Source organism: Phyllobates terribilis, unplaced genomic scaffold (assembly GCF_046119375.1).
Source record: "Phyllobates terribilis strain yellow unplaced genomic scaffold, ASM4611937v1 Scaffold_1__5_contigs__length_1240528914, whole genome shotgun sequence".
In the NCBI taxonomy this organism is placed as follows: domain Eukaryota; kingdom Metazoa; phylum Chordata; class Amphibia; order Anura; family Dendrobatidae; genus Phyllobates; species Phyllobates terribilis.
The window spans coordinates 174497339-174525056 of record NW_027362761.1 but is presented as its reverse complement, the minus strand read 5'-3'; the positions used below and the strand labels follow the sequence as shown (position 1 = coordinate 174525056).

The 27718-nt window shown below is 36.7% G+C and overlaps 2 non-coding genes across 2 annotated transcripts; both read left to right on the top strand.

Moving 5' to 3' along the window:
• Positions 1–5270: 5270 nt before the first annotated feature.
• Positions 5271–5343, top strand: TRNAT-UGU (transfer RNA threonine (anticodon UGU)). The gene has a single exon. It is a non-coding gene; the product is annotated as a tRNA-Thr (tRNA).
• A 2750-nt stretch (positions 5344–8093) lies between these two features.
• On the top strand, positions 8094–8166 carry TRNAL-CAA (transfer RNA leucine (anticodon CAA)). The gene has a single exon. It is a non-coding gene; the product is annotated as a tRNA-Leu (tRNA).
• The last annotated feature ends 19552 nt before the right edge of the window (positions 8167–27718 follow it).

Here is a 27718-nt window from a genome sequence, read left to right as displayed (position 1 = left end):
CTGCTCCAGGAAACACATCATCAACATAACAACTCTTCCCAAAATTACCTAATAAAGTGATGTTTTCTTAAGCGGTTTCTGCTTGAAAAACTCATCTTTTTTCAATGCCTCAATAAAACTCAAAACTCCATCTGCAAATAACCTAAAGAAATATTTAAACAGAGATTTTTTTCAAGAGCTTTGAGGAGCAAAAATTCTTCAAACACCACGAGGAGTTCAGAAACCACAAGTTTTGATTGGAGAGTTGGGCTGCGCGCACACTGAGTTTTTTGATGAGTGGAGCAGGAACTGGCTATGTGAACATGACGGCTTTTCAACTCAGGAAAACTTGATGAGTTTTTCAAGCAGAAGACACTTCAAGAAACTGTGAACTTTTCTTCCCCTAAATCGTCTTTTGTGTTGTTTTTTTTGTCGTTTCTTAGACGATTTTTCAGATGGCGTTTTTTTGGAGGGTTTGCCCATGGTTTCGGTGAAGTCTTTTTTACTGTCATTTTCTGGTCGTTTTTTTCACTCCATTGAATAATGAAGAAACCTCTAGCTTTTTTTAAGCAAAATCAGCGGCAAAACACTCCAAAATAATGTCTGGTTGCATTCCAGGTATGTTTTGAGCTTTCCCACTGATTTGTATTGTAAATTACAGGGCATGTTCCTGGCTGAAAATGCCAAAAGAATGGACATGTGACTTCTTTTAACCGCTTGGCATTTTTAGAAACCTGAAGTAGTTAAAAGACATTCAAAAACCTCAACATACATACAGCAAGTCGATTTTACATAAAATTGCTTATGTTCATTCTTTTGAACATTTTTGGATAGGTTTGGAGTATGATTTCAATGGTTGAAGCCGTCTGAAAAGGATGTCGTGTGCACAAAGCCTCCTAGTTGAAACTGAGCAAAAACTCCCAAAATCCACCTGCAAATCTCAAAGTTGCTCAAAAATTTGGAGTTTCTGCTCAGATTTTGATCTGAAAATTCAGGTAAAAACTCTGTGTGCACATAGTCTTGTAGATTTTCTGCTCTGAAAACTCAGGAAAAAAATAACTCCTTGTGAGCACACACTCAGCTCTTTTGAGCGATTTATTCCATTTCAGGTTTTGAAAAATGCCCGTTGGAAATAAAAGGGGATATTGCTTTTTGAAGCAGATCCTGATGGAATCTGCTCTAAATAAGCACTGTATTTCAAAAGATTGCAAAAAAATGCTTTAGGGAAAAACTTTTCAAAAACACTTCAATAACTCTTCAAAAGGGCTTTAGGATCCACTTTATAAAGCTAAAAAATCCTCTAAAAGCTCCCCGATGAAAGTGTGTTTCTGCTTTAAAAAGTCTTTTTTGAATGCCTCAATAAAACTCTATCTGCACATAACCTAATACTGACACAAAAAAATTTCAGACATCATTCTCAAATTTGGCATAATTCAAAATGTAAATAAACCTCATGTCTGAGGTCGGATGCTATGTGGAGATAAAGATGTTTGAGCGGATTTGCTCAAAAATTTGTTTTCTTAAGCACTTTATGCTTGAAAAACTCATATTTTTTGAATGGTTACATAAAACTCCATCTGGGCATAGATTAATAGTGACAAAAAAAACTTCAGACATCATTCTTAAATTTGATACAATTGAAAATATAAATGAATCCTCGTACTTATGTTTACATTTTTACTATGACTTTTTTTACAATCATTGCTTGTAGGGGTTGTATTTTTCATGAGTTTAAAGTTGATATTTTTCCAATGTCAATGTCAAATTGGTACCTAAAGAAAGATCTTTGTACAATTTCTCCCAAGTAGCATCATAAATGATCCTTAGGAGTAACTGAGCGTGCTCGCACCACTAAAAGACTTATCCACACATTGCTTGGGAATGCCTAATTTTTCCATGGCTTCATATCTCAGAGGTTAGAGCACTGTTCTCGAAAACCAGGGGTCATGAGTTTGACTCTCACTGAAGCCTGAGAAATTCTTTAAGACTTTCATTGAAAAATTGTAGTCTGTTTGGTTAATGGTGAAAAGCAGTTATGCTGCATTGAATCAATATAGACTTTATGTGAAGTTACAACATTCTTTGGAAAAGTTCTTGCTAAGACATTTAACGTATATGACATTCAGATTGCTTGTTTGTCCAATACCTTTCTTATGCTACAGCTAGCAGAGTTTCAGAAATCGAATGACTCTTTTTCATCAATTCATGATGTTTGATTTTGTAATATAAAGCATAAAAAACATAACATATTTTCTTAAAGCAAACAGTAGAATTCTGTTCTTTGCCAATCCATTGGATTTCATTTTTTCTGCACATCAGGTTGCCAATAAACAGGTAGTCGGTTATAGAACTGAGGCTTTAGAATGTTTTCATGTCATTCTTTTGTTGCTGGGACAGTTGTTGATGATATTATGTTAACAGTGTAATTTCAAAATAGAATTTAAAGGACTCGTGTTTGTAACGCAACAGAGTGGTTCTAGAACTGATCGAAATACAGATCAAAATCTGTGTTAAAGTTATTTTGGCTTCATATCTCAGTGCTTAGAGCACTGGTCTTGTAAAACAGGGGTCATAAGTTCAATTCTCACTGGAGTCTTTTTGTAATTTTGAGATAGAATAGTTCAAGTCTTGAGCTCGCCCATCAAGATACATGCTAAGTCTAAAGTTTCTAATACTGACACAAAAATGTTCAGACAAAACTATTAATTTTTTGGAGTGTATATGTTACTGTAAAAGTCAGAAGGCCGGTAAAACCTAGGATTTACCGGTCGATCTGGACATTTACCGAGGCCGTCGGTAAAAGCTCAAAATGAAAAGTAAAATTGGACTTTTACCTGTGAAGTCTTGGTAAATGTTAACATTTACCGTCGAGCGTGGTAAAAGTCAGAAATATCAGGTGTGAAGATGGAACATCTGACTTTAACCAAGCGCAGTTGGTAAATGTGCACATTTACGACGGCTTCTTGGTAAATGTAGCTGAGACCGACACATGCTGGTAGCTACTTTTACCAACACATGCTGGTAAATGTAAAGATTTACCAATTCGCCCAGGTAAAAGTCCAAAATCGTTCGTTTATATGGAATACATCTGACTTTTACCAACACTGTTGAGAAATGTTAAGATTTACCAAGACTTCACCGGTAAAAGTCCAATTTTACTTTTCATTTTGAGCTTTTACCGACGGCCTTGGTAAATGTCCAGATTGACCGGTACATCCTAGGTTTTACCGGCCTTCTGACTTTTACAGTAACATATACATCCATTTCAGGTTTTCACAAACACCGGGTAGCAAAGAAAAAATAATTGTTGCTTCTTTGAAGCGTATCCTGATGAAAACTACTCCAAATTAGTCACTGTCAAATCAAAAGTCTGCAAAAAATGTAAAAGAACTAATTAAAAACACTTCAAAACTGCTCCAGGAAACACATCATCAACATAAAAACTCTTCCCAAAACTACCTAATAAAGTGATGTTTTCTTAAGCGGTTTCTGCTTGAAAAACTCATCTTTTTTCAATGCCTCAATAAAACTCCATCTGCAAATAACCTAAAGAAATATTTAAACGGAGATTTTTTTCAAGAGCTTTGAGGAGCAAAAATTCTTCAAACACCACGAGGAGTTCAGAAAACACAAGTTTTGATTGGAGAGTTGGGCTGCGCGCACACTGATTTTTTTGATGAGTGGAGCAGGAACTGGCTATGTGAACACGACGGCTTTTCAACTCAGGAAAACTTGATGAGTTTTTCAAGCAGAAGACACTTCAAGAAACTGTGAACTTTTCTTCCCCTAAATCATCTTTTGTGTTGTTTTTTTTGTCGTTTCTTGGACGATTTTTCAGATGGCTTTTTTTGGAGGGTTTGCCCATGGTTTCGGTGAAGTCTTTTTTACTGTCATTTTCTGGTCGTTTTTTTCACTCCATTGAATAATGAAGAAACCTCTAGCTTTTTTTTAAGCAAAATCAACGGCAAAACACTCCAAAATAATGTCTGGTTACATTCCAGGCATGTTTTGAGCTTTCCCACTGATTTGTATTGTAAATTACAGGGCATGTTCCTGGCTGAAAATGCCAAAAGAATGGACATGTGACTTCTTTTAACCGCTTGGCATTTTTAGAAACCTGAAGTAGTTAAAAGACATTCAAAAACCTCAACATACATACAACAAGTCGATTTTACATAAAGTTGCTTATGTTCATTCTTTTGAACAATTTTTGATAGGTTTGTCAGATGATTTCAATGGCTGAAGCCGCCTGTAAAGGATGTCGTGTGCACAAAGCCGCCTAGTTGAAGCTGAGTAGAAACTCCTAAAATCCACCTGCAAATCTCAAACTTGCTCAAAAATTTGGAGTTTCTGCTCAGATTTTGATCTGAAAATTCAGGTAAAAACTCTGTGTGCACATAGTCTTGTAGATTTTCTGCTCTGAAAACTCAGGAAAAAATAACTCCTTGTGAACACACACTCAGCTATTTTAAGCGATTTATTCCATTTCAGGTTTTGAAAAATGCCCGTTGGAAATAAAAGGGGATATTGCTTTTTGAAGCAGATCCTGATGGAATCTGCTCTAAATAAGCACTGTATATCAAAAGATTGCAAAAAAAATGCTTTAGGGAAAACTTTTCAAAAACACTTCAATTACTCTTCAAAAGTGCTTTAGGAACCACTTTACAAAGCTAAAAAATCCTCTAAAAGCTCCCCGATGAAAGTGTGTTTCTGCTTTAAGAACTCTTTTTTGAATGCCTCAATAAAACTCTATCTGCACATAACCTAATACTGACACAAAAAAAACTTCAGACATCATTCTCAAATTTGGCACAATTCAAAATGTAAATAAACCTTTTGTCTGAGGTCGGATGCTATGTGGAGACAAAGATTTTTGAGCGGATTTGCTCAAAAATTAGTTTTTTTAAGCGCTTTCAACTTGAAAAACTCATCTTTTTTGAATGGTTACATAAAACTCCATCTGGGCATAGATTAATAGTGACAAAAAAAACTTCAGACATCATTCTTAAATTTGATACAATTGAAAATATAAATGAATCCTCGTACTTATGTTTACATTTTTACCATGACTTACCTTACAATTATTGCTTGTAGGGGTTGTATTTTTCATGAGTTTAAAGTTGATATTTTTCCAATGTCAATGTCAAATTGGTACCTAAAGAAAGATCTTTGTACAGTTTCTTTGCATTTCTCCCAAGTAGCATCATAAATAATCCTTAGGAGTAACTGAGCGTTCTCGCACCACTTAAAGACTTATCCACACATTGCTTGGGAATGCCTGATTTTTCAGTGGCTTCATAGCTCAGAGGTTAGAGCACTGGTCTTGTAAACCAGGGGTCGTGAGTTCAACTCTCACTGAAGCCTGAGAAATTCTTTAAGACTTTCCTTGAAAAATGCTAATCTGTTTGGTTAATGGTGAAAAGCATTAATTAATGCTTTTTTGTGAAGTTACGACATCCTTTGCAAAAGTTCTTGATAAGACATTTAATGTCATTTAATTCAGATTACTTGTTTGTCAAATGCCTTTCTTATGCTACCGCTAGCAGAGTTTCAGAAATCGAATGACTCTTTTTCATCAATTCATGATGTTTGATTTTGTAATATAAAGCATAAAAAACATAACATATTTTCTTAAAGCAAACAGTAGAATTCTGTTCTTTGCCAATCCATTGGATTTCATTTTTCTGCACATCAGGTTGCCAATAACAGTTATAGAACTGAGGCTTTAGAATGTTTTCATGTCATTCTTTTGTTGCTGGGACAGTTGTTGATGATATTATGTTAACAGTTTAATTTCAAAATAGAATTTAAAGGACTCGTGTTTGTAACGCAACAGAGTCGTTCTAGAACTAATCGATATACAGATCAAAATCTGCATAAAGGTTATGTTGGCTTCATAGCTCAGTGGTAAGAGTGCTGCTCTTGTAAACCAGTGGTCATGAGATCAATTCTTAATGGAGACTTTTTGTAATTTTGAGATAGAATAGTTCAAGTCTTGAGCTCGCCCATCAAGATACCTGCTAAGTCTAAAGTTTCTAATACTGACGCAAAAATGTTCAGTCAAAACTATTAATTTTTTGGAGTGTATACATCTATTTCAGGTTTTCACAAAGAAAAAATAATTGTTGCTTCTTTGAAGCGTATCCTGGTGAAAACTACTCCAAATTAGTCACTGTCAAATCAAAAGTCTGCAAAAAACGTAAAAGAACTAATTAAAAACACTTCAAAACTGCTCCAGGAAACACATCATCAACATAACAACTCTTCCCAAAATTACCTAATAAAGTGATGTTTTCTTAAGCGGTTTCTGCTTCAAAAACTCATCTTTTTTCAATGCCTCAATAAAACTCAAAACTCCATCTTCAAATAACCTAAAGAAATATTTAAACGGAGATTTTTTTCAAGAGCTTTGAGGAGCAAAAATTCTTCAAACACCACGAGGAGTTCAGAAAACAAAAGTTTTGATTGGAGAGTTGGGCTGCACGCACACTGATTTTTTTGATGTGTGGAGCAGGAACTGGCTATGTGAACACGACGGCTTTTCAACTCAGGAAAACTTGATGAGTTTATCAAGCAGACGACACGTCAAGAAACTGTGAACTTTTCTTCCTCTAAATCATCTTTTGTGTTGTTTTTTTGTTGTTTCTTAGACGATTTTTCAGATGGCGTTTTTTTGGAGGGTTTGCCCATGGTTTCGGTGAAGTCTTTTTTACTGTCATTTTCTGGTCGTTTTTTTCACTCCATTGAATAATGAAGAAACCTCTAGCTTTTTTAAGCAAAATCAATGGCAAAACACTCCAAAATAATGTCTGGTTGCATTCCAGGCATGTTTTGAGCTTTCCCACTGATTTGTATTGTAAAATACAGGGCATGTTCCTGGTTGAAAATGCCAAAAGAATGGACATGTGACTTCTTTTAACCGCTTGGCATTTTTAGAAACCTGAAGTAGTTAAAAGACATTCAAAAACCTCAACATACATACAGCAAGTCGATTTTACATAAAATTGCTTATGTTCATTCTTTTGAACATTTTTGGATAGGTTTGGAGTATGATTTCAATGGCTGAAGCCGCCTGAAAAGGATGTCGTGTGCACAAAGCCTCCTAGTTGAAACTGAGCAAAAACTCCCAAAATCCACCTGCAAATCTCAAAGTTGCTCAAAAATTTGGAGTTTCTGCTCAGATTTTGATCTGAAAATTTAGGTAAAAGCTCTGTGTGCACATAGTCTTGTAGATTTTCTGCTCTGAAAACTCAGGAAAAAAATAACTCCTTGTGAACACACACTCAGCTATTTTAAGCGATTTATTCCATTTCAGGTTTTGAAAAATGCCCGTTGGAAATAAAAGGGGATATTGCTTTTTGAAGCAGATCCTGATGGAATCTGCTCTAAATAAGCACTGTATATCAAAAGATTGCAAAAAAATGCTTTAGGGAAAAACTTTTCAAAAACACTTCAATAACTCTTCAAAAGGGCTTTAGGATCCACTTTATAAAGCTAAAAAATCCTCTAAAAGCTCCCCGATGAAAGTGTGTTTCTGCTTTAAAAAGTCTTTTTTGAATGCCTCAATAAAACTCTATCTGCACATAACCTAATACTGACACAAAAAAATTTCAGACATCATTCTCAAATTTGGCATAATTCAAAATGTAAATAAACCTCATGTCTGAGGTCGGATGCTATGTGGAGATAAAGATGTTTGAGCGGATTTGCTCAAAAATTTGTTTTCTTAAGCACTTTATGCTTGAAAAACTCATATTTTTTGAATGGTTACATAAAACTCCATCTGGGCATAGATTAATAGTGACAAAAAAAACTTCAGACATCATTCTTAAATTTGATACAATTGAAAATATAAATGAATCCTCGTACTTATGTTTACATTTTTACTATCACTTTTTTTACAATCATTGCTTGTAGGGGTTGTATTTTTCATGAGTTTAAAGTTGATATTTTTCCAATGTCAATGTCAAATTGGTACCTAAAGAAAGATCTTTGTACAGTTTCTTTGCATTTCTCCCAAGTAGCATCATGAATGATCCTTAGGAGTAACTGAGCGTGCTCGCACCACTAAAAGACTTATCCACACATTGCTTGGGAATGCCTGATTTTTTAGTGGCTTCATATCTCAGAGGTTAGAGCACTGGTCTCAAAAACCAGAGGTCATGAGTTCAACTCTCACTGAAGCCTGAGAAATTCTTTAAGACTTTCCTTGAAAAATCCTAGTCTGTTTGGTTAATGGTGAAAAGCAGTTATGCTGCATTGCCTCAATATAGACTTTATGTGAAGTTACGACATCCTTTGCAAAAGTTCTTGATAAGACATTTAATGTCATTTAATTCAGATTACTTGTTTGTCAAATGCTTTTCTTATGCTACCGCTAGCAGAGTTTTAGAAATCGAATGACTCTTTTTCATCAATTCATGATGTTTGATTTTGTAATATAAAGCATAAAAAACATAACATATTTTCTTAAAGCAAACAGAATTCTGTTCTTTGCCAATCCATTGGATTTCATTTTTCTGCACATCAGGCTGCCTATAAACAGGTAGTCAGTAATAGAACTGAGGCTTTAGAATGTTTTCATGTCATTCTTTTGTTGCTGGGACAGTTGTTGATGATATTATGTTAACAGTGTAATTTCAAAATAGAATTCAAAGGACTCGTGTTTGTAATGCAACAGAGAGGTTCTAGAACTAATCAAAATACAGATCAAAATCTTTGTTATGCTTATGTTGGTTATAGCTCAGTGGTTAGGGCACTGGTCTTATAAACCAGGGGTTGTGAGTTCAATTCTAACTGGAGCCTTTTTGTAATTTTGAGATAGAATAGTTCAAGTCTTGAGCTCGCCCATCAAGATACCTGCTAAGTCTAAAGTTTCTAATACTGACACAAAAATGTTCTGACAAAACTATTAATTTTGTGGAGTGTATACATCCATTTCAGGTTTTCACAAACACCGGGTAGCATAGAAAAAATAATTGTTGCTTCTTTGAAGCGTATCCTGATGAAAACTACTCCAAATTAGTCACTGTCAAATCAAAAGTCTGCAAAAAATGTAAAAGAACTAATTAAAACACTTCAAAACTGCTCCAGGAAACACATCATCAACATAAAAACTCTTCCCAAAACTACCTAATAAAGTGATGTTTTCTTAAGCGGTTTCTGCTTGAAAAACTCATCTTTTTTCAATGCCACAATAAACCTCTATCTGCAAATAACCTAAAGAAATATTTAAACTGAGATTTTTTTCAAGAGCTTTGAGGAGCAAAAATTCTTCAAACACCACGAGGAGTTCAGAAAACACAAGTTTTGATTGGAGAGTTGGGCTGCGCGCACACTGAGTTTTTTGATGAGTGGAGCAGGAACTGGCTATGTGAACACGACGGCTTTTCAACTCAGGAAAACTTGATGAGTTTTTCAAGCAGAAGACACTTCAAGAAACTGTGAACTTTTCTTCCCCTAAATCGTCTTTTGTGTTGTTTTTTTTGTCGTTTCTTGGACGATTTTTCATATGGCGTTTTTTTGGAGGGTTTGCCCATGGTTTCGGTGAAGTTTTTTTTACTGTCATTTTCTGGTCGTTTTTTTCACTCCATTGAATAATGAAGAAACCTCTAGCTTAATTTAAGCAAAATCAGCGTCAAAACACTCCTAAATAATGTCAGGTTGCATTGCAGGCATGTTTTGAGCTTTCCCACTGATTTGTATTGTAAAATACAGGGCATGTTCCTGGCTGAAAATGCCAAAAGAATGGACATGTGACTTCTTTTAACCGCTTGGCATTTTTAGAAACCTGAAGTAGTTGAAAGGTTTGTCAGATGATTTCAATGGCTGAAGCCGCCTGAAAAGGATGTTGTGTGCACAAAGCCACCTAGTTGAAACTGAGCAGAAACTCCCAAAATCCACCAGCAAATCTCAAAGTTGCTCAAAAATTTGGAGTTTCTGCTCAGATTTTGATCTGAAAATTCAGGTAAAAACTCTGTGTGCACATAGTCTTGTAGATTTTCTGCTCTGAAAACTCAGGAAAAAAATAACTCCTTGTGAACACACGCTCAGCTATTTTAAGCGATTTATTCCATTTCAGGTTTTGAAAAATGCCCGTTGGAAATAAAAGGGGATATTGCTTTTTGAAGCAGATCCTGATGGAATCTGCTCTAAATAAGCACTGTATATCAAAAGATTGAAAAAAAAATGCTTTAGGGAAAACTTTTCAAAAACACTTCAATTACTCTTCAAAAGTGCTTTAGGAACCACTTTACAAAGCTAAAAAATCCTCTAAAAGCTCCCCGATGAAAGTGTGTTTCTGCTTTAAGAACTCTTTTTTGAATGCCTCAATAAAACTCTATCTGCACATAACCTAATACTGACACAAAAAAAACTTCAGACATCATTCTCAAATTTGGCACAATTCAAAATGTAAATAAACCTCATGTTTGAGGTCAGATGCTATGTGGAGATAAAGATGTTTGAGCGGATTTGCTCAAAAATTTGTTTTCTTAAGCACTTTATGCTTGAAAAACTCATATTTTTTGAATGGTTACATAAAACTCCATCTGGGCATAGATTAATAGTGACAAAAAAAACTTCAGACATCATTCTTAAATTTGATACAATTGAAAATATAAATGAATCCTCGTACTTATGTTTACATTTTTACTATGACTTTTTTTACAATCATTGCTTGTAGGGGTTGTATTTTTCATGAGTTTAAAGTTGATATTTTTCCAATGTCAATGTCAAATTGGTACCTAAAGAAAGATCTTTGTACAATTTCTCCCAAGTAGCATCATAAATGATCCTTAGGAGTAACTGAGCGTGCTCGCACCACTAAAAGACTTATCCACACATTGCTTGGGAATGCCTAATTTTTCCATGGCTTCATAGCTCAGAGGTTAGAGCACTGTTCTCAAAAACCAGGGGTCATGAGTTTGACTCTCACTGAAGCCTGAGAAATTCTTTAAGACTTTCATTGAAAAATTGTAGTCTGTTTGGTTAATGGTGAAAAGCAGTTATGCTGCATTGAATCAATATAGACTTTATGTGAAGTTACAACATTCTTTGGAAAAGTTCTTGCTAAGACATTTAACGTATATGACATTCAGATTGCTTGTTTGTCCAATGCCTTTCTTATGCTACAGCTAGCAGAGTTTCAGAAATCGAATGACTCTTTTTCATCAATTCATGATGTTTGATTTTGTAATATAAAGCATAAAAAACATAACATATTTTCTTAAAGCAAACAGTAGAATTCTGTTCTTTGCCAATCCATTGGATTTCATTTTTTCTGCACATCAGGTTGCCAATAAACAGGTAGTCGGTTATAGAACTGAGGCTTTAGAATGTTTTCATGTCATTCTTTTGTTGCTGGGACAGTTGTTGATGATATTATGTTAACAGTGTAATTTCAAAATAGAATTTAAAGGACTCGTGTTTGTAACGCAACAGAGTGGTTCTAGAACTGATCGATATACAGATCAAAATCTGTGTTAAGGTTATTTTGGCTTCATATCTCAGTGCTTAGAGCACTGGTCTTGTAAAACAGGGGTCATAAGTTCAATTCTCACTGGAGTCTTTTTGTAATTTTGAGATAGAATAGTTCAAGTCTTGAGCTCGCCCATCAAGATACATGCTAAGTCTAAAGTTTCTAATACTGACACAAAAATGTTCAGACAAAACTATTAATTTTTTGGAGTGTATATGTTACTGTAAAAGTCAGAAGGCCGGTAAAACCTAGGATTTACCGGTCGATCTGGACATTTACCGAGGCCGTCGGTAAAAGCTCAAAATGAAAAGTAAAATTGGACTTTTACCTGTGAAGTCTTGGTAAATGTTAACATTTACCGTCGAGCGTGGTAAAAGTCAGAAATATCAGGTGTGAAGATGGAACATCTGACTTTAACCAAGCGCAGTTGGTAAATGTGCACATTTACGACGGCTTCTTGGTAAATGTAGCTGAGACCGACACATGCTGGTAGCTACTTTTACCAACACATGCTGGTAAATGTAAAGATTTACCAATTCGCCCAGGTAAAAGTCCAAAATCGTTCGTTTATATGGAATACATCTGACTTTTACCAACGCTGTTGAGAAATGTTAAGATTTACCAAGACTTCACCGGTAAAAGTCCAATTTTACTTTTCATTTTGAGCTTTTACCGACGGCCTTGGTAAATGTCCAGATTGACCGGTAAATCCTAGGTTTTACCGGCCTTCTGACTTTTACAGTAACATATACATCCATTTCAGGTTTTCACAAACACCGGGTAGCAAAGAAAAAATAATTGTTGCTTCTTTGAAGCGTATCCTGATGAAAACTACTCCAAATTAGTCACTGTCAAATCAAAAATCTGCAAAAAATGTAAAAGAACTAATTAAAAACACTTCAAAACTGCTCCAGGAAACACATCATCAACATAAAAACTCTTCCCAAAACTACCTAATAAAGTGATGTTTTCTTAAGCGGTTTCTGCTTGAAAAACTCATCTTTTTTCAATGCCTCAATAAAACTCCATCTGCAAATAACCTAAAGAAATATTCAAACGGAGATTTTTTTCAAGAGCTTTGAGGAGCAAAAATTCTTCAAACACCACGAGGAGTTCAGAAAACACAAGTTTTGATTGGAGAGTTGGGCTGCGCGCACACTGAGTATTTTGATGAGTGGAGCAGGAACTGGCTATTAGAGATGAGCGGTGTTTGACTCGAACTGTTCGCCAATCTCAAATTCGAGCTGTTTTGGGCGATGTTCGAGCCGTTCGGCGAACACGAACAATTTGAAAAAAATTCGGCTGTTCGATAACTGTTCGTGCACCAAAATCATAACTGGATTTTTTCTCAGTAATGCTGAAAATTAATGTTAATACGCAGTTTGAGTGTACAGCGGGGTGGGGGGAGGGGCAGGGGATGGATCTCTGCATAAATAATGAAGATCTCCATTTTTTTTCTCTTTCCCGCATTTACAGTGGGGAGGTGCAATCTGTCAGCCTATCAGCAGCGCACACACGGAGCAAACTGCTTTTTTTCACACAAGCAAGGGCATGTGTCATTGGCAGTGTATGTCACATGTCCTTGCCCTATAAGACCCAGCCATTTTCCCCATCGCCACCATTTTCTCACTGCTGCAGCTGCGTGTTAGACGGTACCGCTGTTGCTGTGTGCGCTATACTTTGTTAATTTCAAGCCAATTTTCGCACAAATCTACAGATAGCTTGGGAATAGGGAATAGTTGTGATTGCAGTCCTTTTAAGGACTAGGTTACAGCATTTCCTACGACTTTTATCAGGCAGGTCTGTGCTCTTAAATAGATAGGTTGGGAGTAAAGACTAATTGTAATTGCAGTCCTTTTCAGGGCTAGGTTACATCAGTTCCTATCACTTTATCAGGCAGGTCTGTGCTCTTAAATAGATAGGTTGGGAGTAAAGACTAATTGTAATTGCAGTCCTTTTGAGGGCTAGGTTACATCAGTTCCTATCACTTTTTGCCAGGCAGGTCTGTGCCAGTGCTGTGCAAGTTTTTTTCACAGCATTTGGCTAAATCTAGCAAAGCAAATCTTTTTCGGCCTCTTGAAGTGTGTGTTAGTCAGTGGAGTAGCCTATCTGTGTTGAAAGCTACACCACCTGTGTATAAAATACCAATTTTTTTACTGCACCTAGTGAAGTAAAACCTTTTGGGTATAGCATTATTCTATTAGTCCAACTATACTAACCTCCACCAGGTTGCAAATTCAAAATAATTTTTATCTGCATCTAGCTATGAATAAATATTTGGGCTTGGGCTTGTAGCAGTGTGTGGGACTTGTTTTATTAGTCCATCTATACTAACCTCCACCAGGTTGCAAATTCAAAATAATTTTTATCTGCATCTAGCTCTGAAAAAATATTTGGGCTTCGGCTTGTAGCAGTGTGTGGGACTTGTTCTATTAGTCCATCTATACTAACCTCCACCAGGTTGCAAATTCAAAATAATTTTTATCTGCATCTAGCTATGAATAAATAATGGGCTTGGGCTTGTAGCAGTGTGTGGGACTTGTTCTATTAGTCCATCTATACTTTCCTCCACCAGGTTGCAAATTCAAAATAATTTTTATCTGAATCTAGCTCTGAAAAAATATTTGGGCTTGGGCTTGTAGCAGTGTGTGGGACTTGTTCTATTAGTCCATCTATACTAACCTCCACCAGGTTGCAAATTCAAAATAATTTTTATCTGCATCTAGCTCTGAAAAAATATTTGGGCTTCGGCTTGTAGCAGTGTGTGAGACTTGTTCTATTAGTCCATCTATACTAACCTCCACCAGGTTGCAAATTCAAAATAATTTTTATCTGCATCTAGCTCTGAATAAATATTTGGGCTTGGGCTTGTAGCAGTGTGTGGGACTTGTTCTATTAGTCCATCTATAGTAACCTCCACCAGGTTGCAAATTCAAAATAATTTTTATCTGCATCTAGCTCTGAAAAAATATTTGGGCTTCGGCTTGTAGCAGTGTGTGGGACTTGTTCTATTAGTCCATCTATACTAACCTCCACCAGGTTGCAAATTCAAAATAATTTTTATCTGCATCTAGCTCTGAAAAAATATTTGGGCTTCGGCTTGTAGCAGTGTGTGGGACTTGTTCTATTAGTTCATCTATACTAACCTCCACCAGGTTGCAAATTCAAAATAATTTTTATCTGCATCTAGCTCTGAAAAAATATTTGGGCTTAGGCTTGTAGCAGTGTGTGGGACTTGTTCTATTAGTCCATCTATACTAACCTCCACCAGGTTGCAAATTCAAAATAATTTTTATCTGCATCTAGCTCTGAAAAAATATTTGGGCTTGGGCTTGTAGCAGTGTGTGGGACTTGTTCTATTAGTCCATCTATACTAACCTCCACCAGGTTGCAAATTCAAAATAATTTTTATCTGCATCTAGCTTTGAAAAAATATTTGGGCTTCGGCTTGTAGCAGTGTGTGGGACTTGTTCTATTAGTCCATCTATACTAACCTCCACCAGGTTGCAAATTCAAAATAATTTTTATCTGCATCTAGCTCTGAAAAAATATTTGGGCTTCGGCTTGTAGCAGTGTGTGGGACTTGTTCTATTAGTCCATCTATACTAACCTCCACCAGGTTGCAAATTCAAAATAATTTTTATCTGCATCTAGCTCTGAAAAAATATTTGGGCTTCGGCTTGTAGCAGTGTGTGGGACTTGTTCTATTAGTCCATCTACACTAACCCCCACCAGGTTGCAAATTCAAAATAATTTTTATCTGCATCTAGCTCTGAAAAAATATTTGGGCTTGGGCTTGTAGCAGTGTGTGGGACTTGTTCTATTAGTCCATCTATACTAACCTCCACCAGGTTGCAAATTCAAAATAATTTTTATCTGCATCTAGCTCTGAAAAAATATTTGGGCTTCGGCTTGTAGCAGCGTGTGAGACTTGTTCTATTAGTCCATCTATACTAACCTCCACCAGGTTGCAAATTCAAAATAATTTTTATCTGCATCTAGCTCTGAATAAATATTTGGGCTTCGGCTTGTAGCAGTGTGTGGGACTTGTTCTATTAGTCCATCTATACTAACCTCCACCAGGTTGCAATTTCAAAATAATTTTTATCTGCATCTAGCTCTGAAAAAATATTTGGGCTTCGGCTTGTAGCAGTGTGTGGGACTTGTTCTATTAGTCCATCTATACTAACCTCCACCAGGTTGCAAATTCAAAATAATTTTTATCTGCATCTAGCTCTGAAAAAATATTTGGGCTTCGGCTTGTAGCAGTGTGTGGGACTTGTTCTATTAGTCCATCTATACTAACCTCCACCAGGTTGCAAATTCAAAATAATTTTTATCTGCATCTAGCTATGAATAAATAATGGGCTGGGCTTGTAGCAGTGTGTGGGACTTGTTCTATTAGTCCATCTATAGTAACCTCCACCAGGTTGCAAATTCAAAATAATTTTTATCTGCATCTAGCTCTGAAAAAATATTTGGGCTTGGGCTTGTAGCAGTGTGTGGGACTTGTTCTATTAGTCCATCTATACTAACCTCCACCAGGTTGCAAATTCAAAATTATTTTTATCTGCATCTAGCTCTGAAAAAATATTTGGGCTTGGGCTTGTAGCAGTGTGTGGGACTTGTTCTATTAGTCCATCTATACTAACCTCCACCAGGTTGCAAATTCAAAATAATTTTTATCTGCATCTAGCTCTGAAAAAATATTTGGGCTTCGGCTTGTAGCAGTGTGTGGGACTTGTTCTATTAGTCCATCTATAATAACCTCCACCAGGTTGCAAATTCAAAATAATTTTTATCTGCATCTAGCTCTGAAAAAATATTTGGGCTTGGGCTTGTAGCAGTGTGTGGGACTTGTTCTATTAGTCCATCTATACTAACCTCCACCAGGTTGCAAATTCAAAATAATTTTTATCTGCATCTAGCTTTGAAAAAATATTTGGGCTTCGGCTTGTAGCAGTGTGTGGGACTTGTTCTATTAGTCCATCTATACTAACCTCCACCAGGTTGCAAATTCAAAATAATTTTTATCTGCATCTAGCTCTGAAAAAATATTTGGGCTTCGGCTTGTAGCAGTGTGTGGGACTTGTTCTATTAGTCCATCTATACTAACCTCCACCAGGTTGCAAATTCAAAATAATTTTTATCTGCATCTAGCTATGAATAAATAATGGGCTTGGGCTTCTAGTAGTGTGTGGGACTTGTTCTATTAGTCCATCTATACTTTCCTCCACCAGGTTGCAAATTCAAAATAATTTTTATCTGAATCTAGCTCTGAAAAAATATTTGGGCTTCGGCTTGTAGCAGTGTGTGGGACTTGTTCTATTAGTCCATCTATACTAACCTCCACCAGGTTGCAAATTCAAAATAATTTTTATCTGCATCTAGCTCTGAAAAAATATTTGGGCTTCGGCTTGTAGCAGTGTGTGGGACTTGTTCTATTAGTCCATCTATACTAACCCCCACCAGGTTGCAAATTCAAAATAATTTTTATCTGCATCTAGCTCTGAAAAAATATTTGGGCTTGGGCTTGTAGCAGTGTGTGGGACTTGTTCTATTAGTCCATCTATACTAACCTCCACCAGGTTGCAAATTCAAAATAATTTTTATCTGCATCTAGCTCTGAAAAAATATTTGGGCTTCAGCTTGTAGCAATGTGTGAGACTTGTTCTATTAGTCCATCTATACTAACCTCCACCAGGTTGCAAATTCAAAATAATTTTTATCTGCATCTAGCTCTGAATAAATATTTGGGCTTGGGCTTGTAGCAGTGTGTGGGACTTGTTCTATTAGTCCATCTATACTAACCTCCACCAGGTTGCAAATTCAAAATAATTTTTATCTGCATCTAGCTCTGAAAAAATATTTGGGCTTCGGCTTGTAGCAGTGTGTGGGACTTGTTCTATTAGTCCATCTATACTAACCTCCACCAGGTTGCAAATTCAAAATAATTTTTATCTGAATCTAGCTCTGAAAAAATAATTGGGCTTCGGCTTGTAGCAGTGTGTGGGACTTGTTCTATTAGTCCATCTATACTAACCTCCACCAGGTTGCAAATTCAAAATAATTTTTATCTGCATCTAGCTCTGAAAAAATATTTGGGCTTCGGCTTGTAGCAGTGTGTGGGACTTGTTCTATTAGTCCATCTATACTAACCTCCACCAGGTTGCAAATTCAAAATAATTTTTATCTGCATCTAGCTCTGAAAAAATATTTGGGCTTAGGCTTGTAGCAGTGTGTGGGACTTGTTCTATTAGTCCATCTATACTAACCTCCACCAGGTTGCAAATTCAAAATAATTTTTATCTGCATCTAGCTCTGAAAAAATATTTGGGCTTGGGCTTGTAGCAGTGTGTGGGACTTGTTCTATTAGTCCATCTATACTAACCTCCACCAGGTTGCAAATTCAAAATAATTTTTATCTGCATCTAGCTTTGAAAAAATATTTGGGCTTCGGCTTGTAGCAGTGTGTGGGACTTGTTCTATTAGTCCATCTATACTAACCTCCACCAGGTTGCAAATTCAAAATAATTTTTATCTGCATCTAGCTCTGAAAAAATATTTGGGCTTCGGCTTGTAGCAGTGTGTGGGACTTGTTCTATTAGTCCATCTATACTAACCTCCACCAGGTTGCAAATTCAAAATAATTTTTATCTGCATCTAGCTCTGAAAAAATATTTGGGCTTAGGCTTGTAGCAGTGTGTGGGACTTGTTCTATTAGTCCATCTATACTAACCTCCACCAGGTTGCAAATTCAAAATAATTTTTATCTGCATCTAGCTCTGAAAAAATATTTGGGCTTGGGCTTGTAGCAGTGTGTGGGACTTGTTCTATTAGTCCATCTATACTAACCTCCACCAGGTTGCAAATTCAAAATAATTTTTATCTGCATCTAGCTTTGAAAAAATATTTGGGCTTCGGCTTGTAGCAGTGTGTGGGACTTGTTCTATTAGTCCATCTATACTAACCTCCACCAGGTTGCAAATTCAAAATAATTTTTATCTGCATCTAGCTCTGAAAAAATATTTGGGCTTCGGCTTGTAGCAGTGTGTGGGACTTGTTCTATTAGTCCATCTATACTAACCTCCACCAGGTTGCAAATTCAAAATAATTTTTATCTGCATCTAGCTCTGAAAAAATATTTGGGCTTCGGCTTGTAGCAGTGTGTGGGACTTGTTCTATTAGTCCATCTACACTAACCCCCACCAGGTTGCAAATTCAAAATAATTTTTATCTGCATCTAGCTCTGAAAAAATATTTGGGCTTGGGCTTGTAGCAGTGTGTGGGACTTGTTCTATTAGTCCATCTATACTAACCTCCACCAGGTTGCAAATTCAAAATAATTTTTATCTGCATCTAGCTCTGAAAAAATATTTGGGCTTCGGATTGTAGCAGCGTGTGAGACTTGTTCTATTAGTCCATCTATACTAACCTCCACCAGGTTGCAAATTCAAAATAATTTTTATCTGCATCTAGCTCTCAATAAATATTTGGGCTTCGGCTTGTAGCAGTGTGTGGGACTTGTTCTATTAGTCCATCTATACTAACCTCCACCAGGTTGCAAATTCAAAATAATTTTTATCTGCATCTAGCTCTGAAAAAATATTTGGGCTTCGGCTTGTAGCAGTGTGTGGGACTTGTTCTATTAGTCCATCTATACTAACCTCCACCAGGTTGCAAATTCAAAATAATTTTTATCTGCATCTAGCTCTGAAAAAATATTTGGGCTTCGGCTTGTAGCAGTGTGTGGGACTTGTTCTATTAGTCCATCTATACTAACCTCCACCAGGTTGCAAATTCAAAATAATTTTTATCTGCATCTAGCTATGAATAAATAATGGGCTTGGGCTTGTAGCAGTGTGTGGGACTTGTTCTATTAGTCCATCTATAGTAACCTCCACCAGGTTGCAAATTCAAAATAATTTTTATCTGCATCTAGCTCTGAAAAAATATTTGGGCCTGGGCTTGTAGCAGTGTGTGGGACTTGTTCTATTAGTCCATCTATACTAACCTCCACCAGGTTGCAAATTCAAAATAATTTTTATCTGCATCTAGCTCTGAAAAAATATTTGGGCTTGGGCTTGTAGCAGTGTGTGGGACTTGTTCTATTAGTCCATCTATACTAACCTCCACCAGGTTGCAAATTCAAAATAATTTTTATCTGCATCTAGCTCTGAAAAAATATTTGGGCTTCGGCTTGTAGCAGTGTGTGGGACTTGTTCTATTAGTCCATCTATAATAACCTCCACCAGGTTGCAAATTCAAAATAATTTTTATCTGCATCTAGCTCTGAAAAAATATTTGGGCTTGGGCTTGTAGCAGTGTGTGGGACTTGTTCTATTAGTCCATCTATACTAACCTCCACCAGGTTGCAAATTCAAAATAATTTTTATCTGCATCTAGCTTTGAAAAAATATTTGGGCTTCGGCTTGTAGCAGTGTGTGGGACTTGTTCTATTAGTCCATCTATACTAACCTCCACCAGGTTGCAAATTCAAAATAATTTTTATCTGCATCTAGCTCTGAAAAAATATTTGGGCTTCGGCTTGTAGCAGTGTGTGGGACTTGTTCTATTAGTCCATCTATACTAACCTCCACCAGGTTGCAAATTCAAAATAATTTTTATCTGCATCTAGCTATGAATAAATAATGGGCTGGGCTTGTAGCAGTGTGTGGGACTTGTTCTATTAGTCCATCTATAGTAACCTCCACCAGGTTGCAAATTCAAAATAATTTTTATCTGCATCTAGCTCTGAAAAAATATTTGGGCTTGGGCTTGTAGCAGTGTGTGGGACTTGTTCTATTAGTCCATCTATACTAACCTCCACCAGGTTGCAAATTCAAAATTATTTTTATCTGCATCTAGCTCTGAAAAAATATTTGGGCTTGGGCTTGTAGCAGTGTGTGGGACTTGTTCTATTAGTCCATCTATACTAACCTCCACCAGGTTGCAAATTCAAAATAATTTTTATCTGCATCTAGCTCTGAAAAAATATTTGGGCTTCGGCTTGTAGCAGTGTGTGGGACTTGTTCTATTAGTCCATCTATAATAACCTCCACCAGGTTGCAAATTCAAAATAATTTTTATCTGCATCTAGCTCTGAAAAAATATTTGGGCTTGGGCTTGTAGCAGTGTGTGGGACTTGTTCTATTAGTCCATCTATACTAACCTCCACCAGGTTGCAAATTCAAAATAATTTTTATCTGCATCTAGCTTTGAAAAAATATTTGGGCTTCGGCTTGTAGCAGTGTGTGGGACTTGTTCTATTAGTCCATCTATACTAACCTCCACCAGGTTGCAAATTCAAAATAATTTTTATCTGCATCTAGCTCTGAAAAAATATTTGGGCTTCGGCTTGTAGCAGTGTGTGGGACTTGTTCTATTAGTCCATCTATACTAACCTCCACCAGGTTGCAAATTCAAAATAATTTTTATCTGCATCTAGCTATGAATAAATAATGGGCTTGGGCTTCTAGTAGTGTGTGGGACTTGTTCTATTAGTCCATCTATACTTTCCTCCACCAGGTTGCAAATTCAAAATAATTTTTATCTGAATCTAGCTCTGAAAAAATATTTGGGCTTCGGCTTGTAGCAGTGTGTGGGACTTGTTCTATTAGTCCATCTATACTAACCTCCACCAGGTTGCAAATTCAAAATAATTTTTATCTGCATCTAGCTCTGAAAAAATATTTGGGCTTCGGCTTGTAGCAGTGTGTGGGACTTGTTCTATTAGTCCATCTATACTAACCCCCACCAGGTTGCAAATTCAAAATAATTTTTATCTGCATCTAGCTCTGAAAAAATATTTGGGCTTGGGCTTGTAGCAGTGTGTGGGACTTGTTCTATTAGTCCATCTATACTAACCTCCACCAGGTTGCAAATTCAAAATAATTTTTATCTGCATCTAGCTCTGAAAAATATTTGGGCTTCAGCTTGTAGCAATGTGTGAGACTTGTTCTATTAGTCCATCTATACTAACCTCCACCAGGTTGCAAATTCAAAATAATTTTTATCTGCATCTAGCTCTGAATAAATATTTGGGCTTGGGCTTGTAGCAGTGTGTGGGACTTGTTCTATTAGTCCATCTATACTAACCTCCACCAGGTTGCAAATTCAAAATAATTTTTATCTGCATCTAGCTCTGAAAAAATATTTGGGCTTCGGCTTGTAGCAGTGTGTGGGACTTGTTCTATTAGTCCATCTATACTAACCTCCACCAGGTTGCAAATTCAAAATAATTTTTATCTGAATCTAGCTCTGAAAAAATAATTGGGCTTCGGCTTGTAGCAGTGTGTGGGACTTGTTCTATTAGTCCATCTATACTAACCTCCACCAGGTTGCAAATTCAAAATAATTTTTATCTGCATCTAGCTCTGAAAAAATATTTGGGCTTCGGCTTGTAGCAGTGTGTGGGACTTGTTCTATTAGTCCATCTATACTAACCTCCACCAGGTTGCAAATTCAAAATAATTTTTATCTGCATCTAGCTCTGAAAAAATATTTGGGCTTAGGCTTGTAGCAGTGTGTGGGACTTGTTCTATTAGTCCATCTATACTAACCTCCACCAGGTTGCAAATTCAAAATAATTTTTATCTGCATCTAGCTCTGAAAAAATATTTGGGCTTGGGCTTGTAGCAGTGTGTGGGACTTGTTCTATTAGTCCATCTATACTAACCTCCACCAGGTTGCAAATTCAAAATAATTTTTATCTGCATCTAGCTTTGAAAAAATATTTGGGCTTCGGCTTGTAGCAGTGTGTGGGACTTGTTCTATTAGTCCATCTATACTAACCTCCACCAGGTTGCAAATTCAAAATAATTTTTATCTGCATCTAGCTCTGAAAAAATATTTGGGCTTCGGCTTGTAGCAGTGTGTGGGACTTGTTCTATTAGTCCATCTATACTAACCTCCACCAGGTTGCAAATTCAAAATAATTTTTATCTGCATCTAGCTCTGAAAAAATATTTGGGCTTAGGCTTGTAGCAGTGTGTGGGACTTGTTCTATTAGTCCATCTATACTAACCTCCACTAGGTTGCAAATTCAAAATAATTTTTATCTGCATCTAGCTCTGAAAAAATATTTGGGCTTGGGCTTGTAGCAGTGTGTGGGACTTGTTCTATTAGTCCATCTATACTAACCTCCACCAGGTTGCAAATTCAAAATAATTTTTATCTGCATCTAGCTTTGAAAAAATATTTGGGCTTCGGCTTGTAGCAGTGTGTGGGACTTGTTCTATTAGTCCATCTATACTAACCTCCACCAGGTTGCAAATTCAAAATAATTTTTATCTGCATCTAGCTCTGAAAAAATATTTGGGCTTCGGCTTGTAGCAGTGTGTGGGACTTGTTCTATTAGTCCATCTATACTAACCTCCACCAGGTTGCAAATTCAAAATAATTTTTATCTGCATCTAGCTCTGAAAAAATATTTGGGCTTCGGCTTGTAGCAGTGTGTGGGACTTGTTCTATTAGTCCATCTACACTAACCTTCCACCAGGTTGCAAATTCAAAATAATTTTTATCTGCATCTAGCTCTGAAAAAATATTTGGGCTTGGGCTTGTAGCAGTGTGTGGGACTTGTTCTATTAGTCCATCTATACTAACCTCCACCAGGTTGCAAATTCAAAATAATTTTTATCTGCATCTAGCTCTGAAAAAATATTTGGGCTTCGGCTTGTAGCAGCGTGTGAGACTTGTTCTATTAGTCCATCTATACTAACCTCCACCAGGTTGCAAATTCAAAATAATTTTTATCTGCATCTAGCTCTGAATAAATATTTGGGCTTCGGCTTGTAGCAGTGTGTGGGACTTGTTCTATTAGTCCATCTATACTAACCTCCACCAGGTTGCAAATTCAAAATAATTTTTATCTGCATCTAGCTCTGAAAAAATATTTGGGCTTCGGCTTGTAGCAGTGTGTGGGACTTGTTCTATTAGTCCATCTATACTAACCTCCACCAGGTTGCAAATTCAAAATAATTTTTATCTGCATCTAGCTCTGAAAAAATATTTGGGCTTCGGCTTGTAGCAGTGTGTGGGACTTGTTCTATTAGTCCATCTATACTAACCTCCACCAGGTTGCAAATTCAAAATAATTTTTATCTGCATCTAGCTCTGAATAAAATAATGGGCTTGGGCTTGTAGCAGTGTGTGGGACTTGTTCTATTAGTCCATCTATAGTAACCTCCACCAGGTTGCAAATTCAAAATAATTTTTATCTGCATCTAGCTCTGAAAAAATATTTGGGCCTGGGCTTGTAGCAGTGTGTGGGACTTGTTCTATTAGTCCATCTATACTAACCTCCACCAGGTTGCAAATTCAAAATAATTTTTATCTGCATCTAGCTCTGAAAAAATATTTGGGCTTGGGCTTGTAGCAGTGTGTGGGACTTGTTCTATTAGTCCATCTATACTAACCTCCACCAGGTTGCAAATTCAAAATAATTTTTATCTGCATCTAGCTCTGAAAAAATATTTGGGCTTCGGCTTGTAGCAGTGTGTGGGACTTGTTCTATTAGTCCATCTATACTAACCTCCACCAGGTTGCAAATTCAAATAATTTTTATCTGCATCTAGCTCTGAAAAAATATTTGGGCTTGGGCTTGTAGCAGTGTGTGGACTTGTTCTATTAGTCCATCTATACTAACCTCCACCAGGTTGCAAATTCAAAATAATTTTTATCTGCATCTAGCTTTGAAAAAATATTTGGGCTTCGGCTTGTAGCAGTGTGTGGGACTTGTTCTATTAGTCCATCTATACTAACCTCCACCAGGTTGCAAATTCAAAATAATTTTTATCTGCATCTAGCTCTGAAAAAATATTTGGGCTTCGGCTTGTAGCAGTGTGTGGGACTTGTTCTATTAGTCCATCTATACTAACCTCCACCAGGTTGCAAATTCAAAATAATTTTTATCTGCATCTAGCTATGAATAAATAATGGGCTTGGGCTTGTAGTAGTGTGTGGGACTTGTTCTATTAGTCCATCTATACTTTCCTCCACCAGGTTGCAAATTCAAAATAATTTTTATCTGAATCTAGCTCTGAAAAAATATTTGGGCTTCGGCTTGTAGCAGTGTGTGGGACTTGTTCTATTAGTCCATCTATACTAACCTCCACCAGGTTGCAAATTCAAAATAATTTTTATCTGCATCTAGCTCTGAAAAAATATTTGGGCTTCGGCTTGTAGCAGTGTGTGGGACTTGTTCTATTAGTCCATCTATACTAACCCCCACCAGGTTGCAAATTCAAAATAATTTTTATCTGCCATCTAGCTCTGAAAAAATATTTGGGCTTGGGCTTGTAGCAGTGTGTGGGACTTGTTCTATTAGTCCATCTATACTAACCTCCACCAGGTTGCAAATTCAAAATAATTTTTATCTGCATCTAGCTCTGAAAAAATATTTGGGCTTCGGCTTGTAGCAATGTGTGAGACTTGTTCTATTAGTCCATCTATACTAACCTCCACCAGGTTGCAAATTCAAAATAATTTTTATCTGCATCTAGCTCTGAATAAATATTTGGGCTTGGGCTTGTAGCAGTGTGTGGGACTTGTTCTATTAGTCCATCTATACTAACCTCCACCAGGTTGCAAATTCAAAATAATTTTTATCTGCATCTAGCTCTGAAAAAATATTTGGGCTTCGGCTTGTAGCAGTGTGTGGGACTTGTTCTATTAGTCCATCTATACTAACCTCCACCAGGTTGCAAATTCAAAATAATTTTTATCTGAATCTAGCTCTGAAAAAATAATTGGGCTTCGGCTTGTAGCAGTGTGTGGGACTTGTTCTATTAGTCCATCTATACTAACCTCCACCAGGTTGCAAATTCAAAATAATTTTTATCTGCATCTAGCTCTGAAAAAATATTTGGGCTTGGGCTTGTAGCAGTGTGTGGGACTTGTTCTATTAGTCCATCTATACTAACCTCCACCAGGTTGCAAATTCAAAATAATTTTTATCTGCATCTAGCTCTGAAAAAATATTTGGGCTTCGGCTTGTAGCAATGTGTGAGACTTGTTCTATTAGTCCATCTATACTAACCTCCACCAGGTTGCAAATTCAAAATAATTTTTATCTGCATCTAGCTCTGAATAAATATTTGGGCTTGGGCTTGTAGCAGTGTGTGGGACTTGTTCTATTAGTCCATCTATACTAACCTCCACCAGGTTGCAAATTCAAAATAATTTTTATCTGCATCTAGCTCTGAAAAAATATTTGGGCTTCGGCTTGTAGCAGTGTGTGGGACTTGTTCTATTAGTCCATCTATACTAACCTCCACCAGGTTGCAAATTCAAAATAATTTTTATCTGAATCTAGCTCTGAAAAAATAATTGGGCTTCGGCTTGTAGCAGTGTGTGGGACTTGTTCTATTAGTCCATCTATACTAACCTCCACCAGGTTGCAAATTCAAAATAATTTTTATCTGCATCTAGCTCTGAAAAAATATTTGGGCTTCGGCTTGTAGCAGTGTGTGGGACTTGTTCTATTAGTCCATCTATACTAACCTCCACCAGGTTGCAAATTCAAAATAATTTTTATCTGCATCTAGCTCTGAAAAAATATTTGGGCTTAGGCTTGTAGCAGTGTGTGGGACTTGTTCTATTAGTCCATCTATACTAACCTCCACTAGGTTGCAAATTCAAAATAATTTTTATCTGCATCTAGCTCTGAAAAAATATTTGGGCTTGGGCTTGTAGCAGTGTGTGGGACTTGTTCTATTAGTCCATCTATACTAACCTCCACCAGGTTGCAAATTCAAAATAATTTTTATCTGCATCTAGCTTTGAAAAAATATTTGGGCTTCGGCTTGTAGCAGTGTGTGGGACTTGTTCTATTAGTCCATCTATACTAACCTCCACCAGGTTGCAAATTCAAAATAATTTTTATCTGCATCTAGCTCTGAAAAAATATTTGGGCTTCGGCTTGTAGCAGTGTGTGGGACTTGTTCTATTAGTCCATCTATACTAACCTCCACCAGGTTGCAAATTCAAAATAATTTTTATCTGCATCTAGCTCTGAAAAAATATTTGGGCTTCGGCTTGTAGCAGTGTGTGGGACTTGTTCTATTAGTCCATCTACACTAACCCCCACCAGGTTGCAAATTCAAAATAATTTTTATCTGCATCTAGCTCTGAAAAAATATTTGGGCTTGGGCTTGTAGCAGTGTGTGGGACTTGTTCTATTAGTCCATCTATACTAACCTCCACCAGGTTGCAAATTCAAAATAATTTTTATCTGCATCTAGCTCTGAAAAAATATTTGGGCTTCGGCTTGTAGCAGCGTGTGAGACTTGTTCTATTAGTCCATCTATACTAACCTCCACCAGGTTGCAAATTCAAAATAATTTTTATCTGCATCTAGCTCTGAATAAATATTTGGGCTTCGGCTTGTAGCAGTGTGTGGGACTTGTTCTATTAGTCCATCTATACTAACCTCCACCAGGTTGCAAATTCAAAATAATTTTTATCTGCATCTAGCTCTGAAAAAATATTTGGGCTTCGGCTTGTAGCAGTGTGTGGGACTTGTTCTATTAGTCCATCTATACTAACCTCCACCAGGTTGCAAATTCAAAATAATTTTTATCTGCATCTAGCTCTGAAAAAATATTTGGGCTTCGGCTTGTAGCAGTGTGTGGGACTTGTTCTATTAGTCCATCTATACTAACCTCCACCAGGTTGCAAATTCAAAATAATTTTTATCTGCATCTAGCTATGAATAAATAATGGGCTTGGGCTTGTAGCAGTGTGTGGGACTTGTTCTATTAGTCCATCTATAGTAACCTCCACCAGGTTGCAAATTCAAAATAATTTTTATCTGCATCTAGCTCTGAAAAAATATTTGGGCTTGGGCTTGTAGCAGTGTGTGGGACTTGTTCTATTAGTCCATCTATACTAACCTTCACCAGGTTGCAAATTCAAAATAATTTTTATCTGCATCTAGCTCTGAAAAAATATTTGGGCTTGGGCTTGTAGCAGTGTGTGGGACTTGTTCTATTAGTCCATCTATACTAACCTCCACCAGGTTGCAAATTCAAAATAATTTTTATCTGCATCTAGCTCTGAAAAAATATTTGGGCTTCGGCTTGTAGCAGTGTGTGGGACTTGTTCTATTAGTCCATCTATAATAACCTCCACCAGGTTGCAAATTCAAAATAATTTTTATCTGCATCTAGCTCTGAAAAAATATTTGGGCTTGGGCTTGTAGCAGTGTGTGGGACTTGTTCTATTAGTCCATCTATACTAACCTCCACCAGGTTGCAA